The sequence below is a fragment of the Schistocerca gregaria genome, chromosome 3 (assembly GCF_023897955.1).
Source record: "Schistocerca gregaria isolate iqSchGreg1 chromosome 3, iqSchGreg1.2, whole genome shotgun sequence".
NCBI lineage: Eukaryota > Metazoa > Arthropoda > Insecta > Orthoptera > Acrididae > Schistocerca > Schistocerca gregaria.
Genome location: NC_064922.1, coordinates 509,115,878 through 509,129,300, shown reverse-complemented (window position 1 = coordinate 509,129,300; position 13,423 = coordinate 509,115,878). Strand labels below are relative to the sequence as shown.

Here is a 13,423-nt window from a genome sequence, read left to right as displayed (position 1 = left end):
CTGTTGTTTAAACTGTTCAAATTCTCTCTTGATAACAAGTAATTCTTTGTAGTACATTGAAAACTGCTCTGGGAGCCATAGCCTGAGGACACACCTAAGAAACATGAGTGAGCAGCCGATGTCCCATTGTGTAGATCTCTCGCTATAAACACCAACAAATTAAATTACTGATTTAAAACCTCATGAAATTTATGTAAGACCAATGTAATCTGGGGTTTACAGACCCTCCTGTAACCCATCAAACCTAAAGTTAACCTTGGTCTCATTAGTAGCCAAGGAGACCTTCCAGGGCTGTAAGAACAGCCAGGGGGACCTCCGAGCAATTACACAAAGTGAGCCTCCTCTGCTTCCCGTACATCTACCTCCCATCCACCCCATTCCCAACTGAACAAAATGTTGCCCTCACACCATCTCTCATAGCCAGCACCCCTCACACCCGCACTACGCACACCACCCTCTCCATTGCCCAACTGCTCTCCACCCACTTGAGACAAAAAAATGAAATAACATCATCATCCTCACCAGCCTTCTCATCACCATCCTCACCATCCTCCTCTTGTCTTGTCATTGTTCCTGCCTTATACAGGGTCAATGTTTCTATCAAGTTTCTTCCACCTTTCCTTGTCCTTCATGTCATCCTCTGTCAGTTGCTTTTCCCTCTGGTCCTCTCAAATGCAGTCCAACCATCTCTTTTTAAGCCACCTCTGTTTTGTAATCCCTTCCACTGCCATCTCCATTGGGCTCCCTGCAACATGACTCTGGCCTCTTCTTGTATGTCCATATCACTGGAGTATTCTCTCCTGCAACTTTTTGGATACCTCAAGTTTTACGATTCCTCAGATTTTCTCATCTGGCAACTGGACCACTCTGATGACTTCACACATCCACTTCGGCATCTTCATGTTACATACCTCTAGCCTATTGCACTGGTTCTTATCTGTTGCCCATGTGTCTGCTCCATAGAATAATTCTTGCCTTACAACTTCCTTAAATGTCTTCGCCCTGACTTGGTCATTTATATTCTTGTCAGAGGATTCTAACATCCTTTCCCAAATTCTCCATCCAGCTTGCATTCTGCGCTCAGAATCCAGATTTCCATAACTTGCCACTGTTGTTCTGAAGCACTCTACCCTCTTTAGGCTTTCGCCATTAATTGTGACTGTCTCCTGCGAGAGATAAACTTTAAAAAAAACTCTATTTTATTTTAAATACTTTGGTGAAGTGAAATATAATCTTAACTAATTTTCCCTTATCTATGCACACATGAAATAGCTTTTCATTCTTGCATCATTGCACTTTTTTTAATAAATACAAAATCAAACTGCGCTTTATGAGAATCTGCATTTATCGGCAAGACAATATTTTTATGTTCAGAATAATTGAATATTAAAATTAATTAATTAATTAATTACAACACTGAACAATTCACAAAAAGTGAAATAATATCTAACACTGTGCTGAACAACAAAATAAGAATGAACAGATGATTTGAATAGATGATTTGAAAGCAAGTAAGTTTGATTACCAGTGTAAAAATGAAAATTGCTAATGAAATGCACTTACTGATTTAAATTCTAGCCTTACTTAAATGATCATACAATGTAGGCTTTCACAGCCAGCATTTGTGTTCTTGGCAACTTCTGTTTTATGGACTTTAGAGCATCGTCCAAGGCATGTTTTTGGACCCAACATTTCGTTTCCTAATGCTGCAGGTAACTTAAGTGGCTACAGAGATTCAGGTAGCAGTTTCAGACTTAAAAACAAGCTAAGCACAAATTCGAAAGACAGTCATGTTGCAGCATCATCAGACCACTGTCTAAGATTGGGAGTCATGTCGATGTGTATTATGGAGCTTGTAGTGAGTGAGAGCTGGCACTGTTTGCTTTATTCATCACTAAGGCCCATAACTTGTCTCATTTCAATCCTCCATTTTCTGTTAAACTTGTTCTGTACTTGTGAAGGATCCTTGAGTGTTCAAAATATTTTTATGCTTTTAAAGATTGATATTAAACAAGTTGTGAGCCTTAGTGCCTTAAAGAAAATGGTACCAACTATTAGCCACTACAGCTCCATAACACTTCAGCTTGCTGAGCTTGTTAAAGTTTGTACCTGTATTTGACTCTTTATAGCCTCTGATGTCTCCAACATAGTCTATCACTCATAAAACAAAAATTACTTAAATGAATTTTTCTTCGTTCTTGTGTTTTCAAAATGGTTCAATTATTGTAGGAAAAAAAATCAGTATTTCTTGTCTCTCATTTTCTATACAAATTTACACACCTCCATCTTTACTCTGTGAATCACTACAAAACTGAGTAGCCTTAAAACCACATATGAAGTTGTGAATAAATGTTGTTACTGGACAAAAACAGAGTTGCTTTAAGAAGTTATACGCAGCTGCAAAGTCCACACTCTCAGACTGCAAGGCCTTAGGTGCTGTATTAATTCTCTCTTGTCTGGACTGAATCTAAAAAGGGTAAGATTATGTTTTTAAGACCTACTCCTACACTTTGCTCATTTCATTTCTTACTCTTATGAGTTATGTTTATCAGAGCCTTAAAACATTTATGAATTTCTAAGCATATAGGTAGTTTCTTATCTATCAGCCCAACATGTTGAACCTGATGCCCTCAGTGTTTCCTTGGAAGTACCTGTGGAACAAGTTTTTTAAATCCTACCACTGCAGCATGTAGTGACCATAATATCTGTAGACATTGTCAGCTGTTTCGAAATACAGAGCTATTCATGGCTTAGCCTTTTAGACTCTACAGCAGCTTTAAGTATTACATTTAAAAGGTGATATAGCCACTTTTTGCAAACCATTGCATACACCACTCACTCCAGATTCTCCATCATAGTCTTGACTGAAATGCTTGTTCACATGTGGTACCTCTCATACTGTTGTTGTGGTCTTCAGTCCTGAGACTGGTTTGATGCAGCTCTCCATGCTACCCTATCCTGTGCAAGCTTCTTCATCTCCCAGTACCTACTGCAACCTACAGCCTTCTGAATCTACTTGGTGTATTCATCTCTTGGTCTCCCTCTACGATTTTTACCCTCCACGCTGCCCTCCAATACTAAATTGGTGATCCCTCGATGTCTCAGAACATTTCCTACTAGCTGATCTCTTCTTCTAGTCAAGTTGTGCCACAAACTTCTCTTCTCCCCAATCCTATTCAACACCTCCTCATTAGTTATGTGGTCTACCCATCTAATCTTCAGCATTCTTCTGTAGCACCACATATCGAAAGCTTCTATTCTCTTCTTGTCCAAACTAGTTATCGTCCATGTTTCACTTCCATACGTGGCTACACTCCATACAAATACTTACAGAAACGACTTCCTCACACTTAAATCTATACTCGATGTTAACAAATTTCTCTTCTTCAGAAACGCTTTCCTTCCCATTGCCAGTCTAGATTTTATATCCTCTCTACTTCGACCATCATCAGTTATTTTGCTCCCCAAATACCAAAACTCCTTTACTATTTTAAGTGTCTCAATTCCTAATCTAATACCCCAAACATCACCCGGCTTAATTCAACTACATTCTATTATTCTCGTTTTGCTTTTCTTGATATTCATCTTATATCCTCTTTCAAAACACTATCCATTCCATTCACTGCTCTTCCAACTCCTTGCTGTCTCTGACAGAATTACAATGTCATCGGCAAACCTCGAAGTTTTTATTTCTTCTCCATGGATTTTAATACCTACTCAGAATTTTTCCTTTTGTTTCCTTCACTGCTTGCTCAATATACAGATTGAATAATGTCAGGGAGAGGCTACAACCCTGTCTTACTCCCTTCCCAACCACTGCTTCCCTTTTATGCCCCTCAACTCTTATAACTGCCATTTGGTTTCTATACAAATTGTAAATAGCCTTTTGCTCCCTATATTTTACCCCTGCCACCTTCAGAATTTTAAAGAGAGTACTCCAGTCAACATTGTCAAAAGCTTTCTCTAAGTCTACAAATGCTAGAAACGTAGGCTTGCCTCTCCTTAATCTAGCTTCTAAGATAAGTTGTAGGGTCAGTATTGCCTCACGTGTTCTCATATTTCTACTGAATCAAAAACTGTTCCTCCCCAAGGTCAGCTTCTACTAGTTTTTCCATTCGTCTGTAAAGAATTCGCATTAGTATTTTGCAGCCGTGACTTATTAAACTGATAGTTCAGTAATTCTCACATCTGTGAACACCTGCTTTCTTTGGGATTGGAATTATTATATTCTTCTTGAGTCTGAGGGTATTTCGCCTGTCTCATACATCTTGCTCACCGGATGGTAGAGTTTTGTCAGGACTGGCTCTCCCAAGGCCGTCAGTAGTTCTAATGGAATGTTGTCTACTCCGGGGGCTTGTTTCGACTCAGGTCTTTCAGTGCTCTGTAAAACTCTTCATGCAGTATCATATCTCCCATTTCATCTTCATCTACATCCTCTTCCATTTCCATAATATTGTCCTCAAATACATCGCCGTTGTATAGACCCTCTATATACTCCTTCAACCTTTCCGCTTTCCCTTCTTTGCTTAGAACTGGGTTTCCATCTGAGCTCTTGATATTCATACAAGTGGCTCTCTTTTCTCCAATAGTCTCTTTAATTTTCCTGTGTGCAGTATCTATTTAACCCCTAGTGAGATAAGCCTCTACATCCTTACATTTATCCTCTAGCCATCCCTGCTTAGCCGTTTTGCACTTCCTGTCAATCCCATTTTTGATATTTTTGTATTCCTTATTGCCTGCTTCATTTACTGCATTTTTATATTTTCTCTTTTCATCAATTAAATTCAATATTTCTTCTGTTGCCCAAGGATTTCTACTAGCCCTCATCTTTTTACCTACTTGATCCTCTGCTGCCTTCACTACTTCATCCCACAAAGCTACCCATTCTTCTTCTACTGTATTTCTTTCCCCCATTCCTGCCAGTTGTTCCCTTATGCTCTCCCTGAAACTCTGTACAACCTCTGGTTCTTTCAGTTTATCCAGATCCCATCTCCTAAAATTCCCACCTTTTTGCGGTTTCTTCAGTTTTAATCTACAGTTCATAACCAATAGATTGTGATCAGAGTCCACATCTGGCCCTGGAAATGTCTTACAATTTAAAACCTGGTTCCTAAATCTCTGTCTTACCATTATATAATCTATCTGAAACCTGTCAGTATCTCCAGGCTTCTTCCAAGTATACAACCTTCTTTTATGATTCTCTAACCAAGTGTTACCTATGATTAAGTTGTGCTCTGTTCAAAATTCTACCAGGCAGCTTCCTCTTTCATTTCTTAGCCCCAATCCATATTCACCTACTACGTTTCCTTCTCTACCTTTTCCTACTACCGAATTCCAGTCACCCATGACTATTAAATTTTCGTCTCTCTTCACTGTCTGAATAATTTCTTTTATTTTATCATACATTTCTTTGTCATCTGCAGAGCTAGTTGGCATATAAACTTGTACTACTGTAGTAGGCGTGGGCTTCGTGTCTATCTTGGCCACAATAATGCTTTCACTATGCTGTTTGTAGTAACTTACCCGCATTTCTATTTTTTTATTCATTATCAAACCTACTCCTGCATTACCCATATTTGACTTTGTATTTATAACCCTATATATTCAATTAACTGGTGTTCATATCCTAAAACAGATTGATCTCTGACCTGGGTAAAACTGGTAAACGATTTGCATATCTGGGGCATCAGGGGCACTGACCCAGTCGTCCTGGCTTAGTTGCAAGGTTACTATTATCGCAATAGCTTCCTTAATCAGGTGATTACCATTTTTCACACATACTCTTACAATAAATGATATACTGCAATTTGACGCAGTTCCCAACAATACAGGGGTCTCTGCAGCAGCTCACACCACTGCTTACCATTAGTCTGAGAAGTGGCGAAAGGCAAGAAATGTGTGTGTGAGAACAGAGCAACAATAGTGATCAGAAGGTGAACCATCGAAGTTCTCCTAATCCATGGAACCCAAAACACAGGCGTCGCCTTTCTGCAATTAGCATTGTAACACTGGGTCATTTGTGAGACTGACCTTTGTTCCACTGAAGATATTCATGCTGGCAAAAGATGATCTTGTCTTTTATAAACATTTTATGTAGTATCTGCCTCGATTTGCGACCTGTACAGATGGTACATATGCAGTGATGTAAGACAGCTGGAGCAAGGCACAGAGTGGTGAGCACGACAGCACCTGCTGGACATAGACATCTACATCTACATCTACAACCATACTCCCCAATCCACCATACAGTGCGTGGCGGAGGGTACCTCGAACCACAACTAGCATCTTCTCTCCCTGTTCCACTACCAAACAGAATGAGGAAAAAATGACTGCCTATATGCCTCTGTACGAGCCCTAATCTCTCTTATCTTATCTCTGTGGTCTTTCCGCAAAATGTAAGTTGGCAGCAGTAAGATTGTACTGCAGTCAGCCTCAAATGCTGGTTCTCTAAATTTCCTTAGTAGCGATTCATGAAAAGAATGCCTCCTTTCCTCTAGAGACTCCCACCTGAGTTCCTGAAGCATTTCCATAACACTCGTGTGATGATCAAACCTACCAGTAACAAATCTAGCAGCCCACCTCCGAATTGTTTCTATGTCCTCCCTCAATCTGACCTGATAGGGATCCCAAACGCTTGAGCAGTACTCAAGAATAGGTAGTATTAGTGTTTTATAAGCAGTCTCCTTTAGAGATGAACCACATCTTCCCAAAGTTCTACCAATGAACCGAAGACGACTATCCGCCTTCCCCTCCACTGCCATTACATGCTTGTCCCACTCCATATCGCTCTGCAATGTTACACCCAAATATTTAATCGACGTGACTGTGTCAAGCGCTACACTACTAATGGAGTATTCAAACATTACAGGATACTTTTTCCTATTCATCTGCATTAATTTACATTTATCTATATTTAGAGTTAGCTGCTATTCTTTACACCAATCACAAATCCTGTCCAAGTTATCTTGTATCCTCCTACAGTCACTCAACAACGACACCTTCCCATACACCACAGTATCATCAGCAAACAGCCGCACATTGCTATCCACCATATCCAAATGATCATTTATGTACATAGAAAACAATAGCAGACCTACCACATTTCCCTGGGGCACTCCAGATGATATCCTCACTTCCGATGAACACTCACCATCGAGGGCAACGTACTGGGTTCTATTATTTAAGAAGTATTCGAGCCACTCGCATACTTCGGAACCAATCCCATATGCTCGTACTTTAGTTAGGAGTCTGCAGTGGGGCACCAAGTCAAACGCTTTCCTGAAGTCAAGGAATATGGCATCCGTCTGATATCCTTCATCCATGGTTCGCAAGATATCATGTGAAAGGGCGAGTTGTGTTTCGCAGGAGCAATGCTTTATAAAGCCGTGCTGACGCATGGACAGCAACTTCTCTGTCTCAAGGAAATTAATTATATTCTAACTGAGAATATGTTCGAGAATCCTGCAACAAACGAACATTAAGGATATTGGTCTGTAATTTTGAGGATCCGTCCTTCTACCCTTCTTATACACAGGCATCAATTGCGCTTTTTTCCAGTCACTCGGGACTTTACGTTGGGCAAGAGATACAAGATAAATGCAAGCTAAGTAAGGAGCAAATGCAGTACAGTTATGTCCTCCACACGGGAATCTGTACGAGACTCAAACGGCAGTATATTTGTACGACCCTCCTGCATGAAAGATTTCTCAAATGCTAAATCTAAAATTTCAGCTTTCGTTTTGCTGTCTTCCGTTGCCAGACCAGACTGATCAGCGAGTGACTGGACGGAAGCCTTCGACCTGCTTACCGATTTTACATAAGACCAGAATTTCCTTAGGTTTTCAGCAAGATCTTTTGCTAAGGTATGATGGTGGTTGTGGTTGAATGCTTCGTGCATCGCTCTTTTTGCAGCAGCACGAATCTCTACTAACTTTTGCCTGTCCTCATTCTCCCCATCTTTCTTGTACTGCTTCCTGGGCATTCTCCAAATTGCGCTGTTAAACCACGATGGGGCTTTTCTGTCTGTAACCCACTTTTTTGGCACATACTTGTCCAATGCGTGACTTACAATTTGTTTAAAATTTGCCTGAAATTCTTCCACATTCATCGTACTGGAAGTAAATGAAGTCGATTCATTTAATAAGTGGGATGCTAACAACTGCTCATCTGCTCTTCCTAGTAAGAATACTCTCCTAGCCTTCTTGACCAACTTTTTAACTATCGTAACCATAGTCGTAATGACACAATCATGATCACTAATCCCTGTCTCAACACCAACACTGTCGATGAGGTCTGGTCTGTTCGTGGCTACCAGATCTAAAATATTTCCATTACGCGTTGGCTGTCTATTTAGCTGCTCAAGACAGTTTTCGGATAATGTAGTCAAAAGTAATTCACACGACGGCTTGTCTGTACCACCTATAATGAATCCATAGACATCCCAGTCTATACTAGGTAAGTTGGAGTCGCCTCCCGACTAATATAGCATGATCCGGGTACTTCTGCGATACAGAATGTAGACTCCCTCTGAATGATGCTAGAACTGTCACGGTGGAACCTGGTGGCCAGTAATAACACCCAACAATTAACTTTATTTCCCCTAGCCCTGTTAAACGTGTCCAGATAACTTCACAATCACACTCTACTTCTACCTCAGTAGACAAAATATTTGTTAACTGCAATGAAGAAACCACCTCCAATGGTGTCTAATCTGTCCTTCCGATACACATTACAACCCTCACTAAATATTTCAGAACTTCCTATCTTAGGGTTCAGCCAGGTCTCAGACCGAGAATAATTTGCGCGCCACATGCTTCCCGAAGGGCAGTAATTTCAGGAACTTTATTCCGAACACACTGAAAATTTACTGCTAATATCTTGATAGCTGAAGTGTCTTTACACTGAGCGTGTCCCGATTTCCCTGCCTGCATGTCGACTGGTGAGTGTTCATCAGGACACCTCACACTCCTTCCTAGCCTAAAAAACCCCCATGTGCACGCCGCAAGTTCTCTGCTACCCGAGTAGCCGATTCCTTTGTGTAGTGCACCCATGACCTATCTAGGGGTGTCCTATAATTCCCCACAAAATAGCGCAAGTCTAGAAATCTGCATCCAAGACTGTCACAGAGTCGATGAAGCCTCTTGTTGAGACCCTCCACTCGGCTCCAAACCAAAAGGACCCCGATCCACTCTGGGAACGATGCTGCAAATAGAGAGCTGTGCTTGCACCCCGCGTGCGAGGCCAGCGGCCTTGCACCAAATCCGCCAGCCGTCTGTATGAACTGAGGATCGCCTCAGAATCCAAGCGACAGGCATCATTGGTGCCGACGTGAGCAACTACTTGCAGACGACTGCACCCCGTACGCTCAATAGCCTCCGGCAAGGCAAGGCAAGGCGCCCCCCCCCCCCCCCCCGGCAAGGCAATGCCCCCCCCCCCCCCGGCAAGGCAAGGCCCCCCCCCCCCCCGGCAAGGCAAGGCCCCCCCCCCCCCGGCAAGGCAAGGCCCCCCCGGCAAGGCAAGGCCCCCCCGGCAAGGCAAGGCCCCCCCGGCAAGGCAAGGCCCCCCCGGCAAGGCAAGGCCCCCCCGGCAAGGCAAGGCCCCCCCGGCAAGGCAAGGCACCCCCGGCAAGGCAAGGCCCCCCCGGCAAGGCAAGGCCCCCCCGGCAAGGCAAGGCCCCCCCGGCAAGGCAAGGCCCCCCCGGCAAGGCAAGGCCCCCCCGGCAAGGCAAGGCCCCCCGGCAGACAAACTGAGTGCACGTTGGATTTCTTTCCAGCCCTGTACACTATTTCCCTAAGGGGCTCCATCACTCGTCTAACGTTGGAGCTCCCAATAACCAGCAAGCCTTTGCCCCGTGTGCCTGCTCGGGCCCTGCTGAAGGAGTGGCCACCTGCCACTGACAGGATGAACAGGCGAGGCCAGCCTCCACATTGGCCCTCCGCCTCGAGCGATGCGAACGCGTTGCAGTCCGCCACTCACCCTGAGGTGAGGGCGGGCCCAAATGCGCCGGGTACAATAGAAGGTGCCTTGGCGGCCAAGTCAGCGGATGCAGCAAGCGACACCTGGGGTGTCTCAAGCGATGCTCCAGACCCTCCGCCGTCGCTGCACCTCGAGGCAGCAGCCTGAAGGCGGCTGACCATGGCCAACAGCACGCTCAGCTGCTTGCGAACCGCGGCCAGTTCCTCCTGCGCCCGCACACAGCACACACACACACACCTTATCCACCCTACTGCTAATATTTAACGACTCCGCGAATTTATACTCCACAGCTATCAATAAGCAATATTACTCCTCTCAAATATGAGAATATGCAAGGATTTTATGTAATTAAATATAAAAGCGCACAAAAACTCGGAAAGAAATTAAGAATCAAACATCTACATCTTGGTGATGCCCCTTGAAGGTCAAGACATACTACAAGGTAAACACTCAAGAAAAATGAAGACTGTAAATTGTAGATCTTAAGTCGAGTTTGGTGTGGTCAGACATGTTGAATGATGTGTCTGAAGTTCTGAGTTATTGATAATTGGATCTGGCTTCACAACTGATGTAAATAGTTGAAAGAATACAGCAGATTATCACTGAAGACGTGTTTGTCATTCAGAAGATGGAAATAGTGAGACACACTCTTATAGCAAATGGTCGTGTATGGAGTAACTGGACCACAAGAACAAAACAAAATGGTGAGCATATTTAGACGAGGTACCTGTCTGGTGTGAAAAGTGTAAATTGACTCTAAATAATGAAAAGTGTGAAGTAATTCATATGAGTGTTAAAAGGAATCTGTTACACTTCATTTACATGATAAATCAGTCAAATCTAAAGGCTATAAATCCAACTAATACCTGGGAATTACAATTACGAACAACTTAAATCGGAAAGAACATACAGAAAATGTTGTGGGTAGGTGAAACAAAACTGCGTTTTATGGCACAACCCTTAGAAGATGCAACATATCTACTAAAGAGATTGCCTACACCATGCTTTTCCCTCCTCTTTTGGAGTAGTGCTGCACAGTGTTGGATCCTCACCAGATAGAGTTAACAGAGTACATAAAGAAACTTCAAAGAAGGGCAGCATGTTTTGTATTAGTGAGAAACAGAGGAGAGAGAAGCATGGGCACGATACAGGATTTGGGGTGGACATAATTAAAACAAAAGCTTTTCTCGTTGCAGCGGAATCTTCTCATGAAATTGAAATTACCAACTTTCTCCTCTGAATGTGAAAACATTTTGCTGATGCCAACCTACATAGGGAGAAATGATCATTGTAATAAAATAAGGCAAATCAGAGCTTGCATGGAAAGATATAGGTGTTTGTTTTTTCCGCCACTGTTTGAGAGTGGAATAATAAAGTACTGTGAAGATGGTTTGACGAACCCTCTGCCAGGCACTTGAACGTGATTTGCAGACTATCCACGCAGATACAGATGTAGATCTAGAATTAGCCTCTTATTGCCAGCCTCCTTTTGGGATCTGCTCTATCTGTCAGATGGATCCTGACTGGGAAGTGGTTGCTTCAGTGGCAGCTGTGATCCACTCCCAGTGAGCATTGTCTGCAAGGGCAGGTGATCAGAATGAGAGGTTTGTGGCTGCAGACTGTGCTGTAGCACTGCTTTCATGAGTAGCCTGACTCACGTTCTTAAATATGATAACTATAGTCTGTGATATCCCTTCAATACTTGAACCCTGGGCAGGTGGAGATACAGTCTCACAGTGCAACAAGTTCAGCAGTAAGCAGCCTAAGGGATCTTCACCTTCCAAGGGCTTATGTTGTGGAAGGTAAATAGAGCACACAGTGACACCGACAGGGCCATGAACTATGTCTGCCATGGCTTCCAGTGTTTTGGTCCGTCACAGAAAGGAGTGGTATGTGGTCTTGACAAAGACTGGTATCCCAGCATCACCCTGTCTCCAGAAAGACCTTTTTCATGGGGCTATAGTCTCCAAGTAAAAAAAAAGTATCAGTATCTTTAAAATATGTCTCTTGTAGCCATAGGAAGAGAAGTTTTTCCTGTATGAGAAGCCTCAATTTCTTCAAGTGCGTTCTGAACTCATTGATGATACACTGAAATATAGTGGAAAGGTCCTTCTCTGCCTTTCCCATTTCTCGTTACAGGGCTGGGGAATTTCTGATATTAAGTGGTGTGGGTGAGAGACTTTTTGGTTTCAATGTCCATATCTTCTGAATTTATGTAATCTGGTTCATCACATACAACTAACTAAGGTGGTCTGATTGTTTTAGCTCTTTCCTCTTTTGTTGTTGCTTTTGAACTGAATGTTTTTATTTCTATGGTAGACTGTCCACTAATGGTAACTCCAGGTAGGCTTGACTTTCTGGAGAACATTACCTGCTTTGATATTGGTGTGCTTTTAGAATTACACTTGCATGTACATGCACTCTAGTTTGCATCAATTATCTTTACCCACATTACAACATTTATTATTGCTGGATGATTCTTTACCATTATGATAAACAATGTTGCAAAGACAGGTGGCTGTTGTGCCTTGATCATCATCTTAGCGTCACTGTGAGGTACTTATTTGGTGTTCTTTATATTTTTGAGTTTTCTTTCATCCCCATTCCAATTCCAGATGACATGACAGCTAAGACAGGGCAGCAGAGTGGGCATAGGGTTCTTTGAATATCACCTGCTTCACAATTTCTGCAGTTTGCCTGTCCCTTACATGTAACGTCCACATTCCTGATGCTTAAAGCACTTTTAACAGCGTGGGTACGCAGGGTCGCACTTTAGGCATAAGAACCCTGCTTTCATGTAAGCTGGGAGCTCAGGCGTCAAAGTTCAGGTAAAAGCTGCTGTTTTCAAGAGCACACCATTAATTCTCTTGATAATATTTCCCTACATATATGACACTTTCACTTACCCATTCTTCTTTCAGTTCATATATTTACATCGCAATGATACCCTTGCGTAACAAACTCCTTGGCTGTAACTAAAAGAGTATTGTGCAGCCTGTCACAATTTTCCACTCCCCAAGACATCTGGCATTTAATGTTGTCAGTTACAAGGTAGAGGACTCTGCTAGAAAAGTTTGATTTTTGAACTTTTTCACTGATTTCAGGTTTCCAGCCATTCCAGACATTGGTTTCTGGATAGAAAAGGATGACAGATTTCAAAACTTTCATCTTATCACATCAGAATTAAAATCAATTTCTGGAATTTGAACTGTGTTGCATTACTGTATTCCTGTCTCTTTTTCTGGGACTGTTGTGCTCACCAAGTCATCCACCCTATTTACTAGGAGCGTTTTTTTTCTATCAATCTTAACCTCTGTAGAAGTCTCGTGTACAGCTACGAAAGTAAGAGTCCACCCAAACAGAAGACTCCTACTTGTCTGGGTAACCCTTACACATTTGAAGTGCCTTACAATCAGGACAGTTAAGCGAAGATCTTCACTCCCTTCGA

The 13,423-nt window shown here is 42.5% G+C and overlaps 1 protein-coding gene across 6 annotated transcripts in view; it reads right to left on the bottom strand.

Annotated features, from left to right (window-relative positions):
• LOC126354670 (uncharacterized) overlaps positions 1-13,423 on the bottom strand; it is a 192,321-nt gene that overhangs the window by 32,474 nt on the left and 146,424 nt on the right. The gene's annotated exons all lie outside the window — the stretch shown is intronic.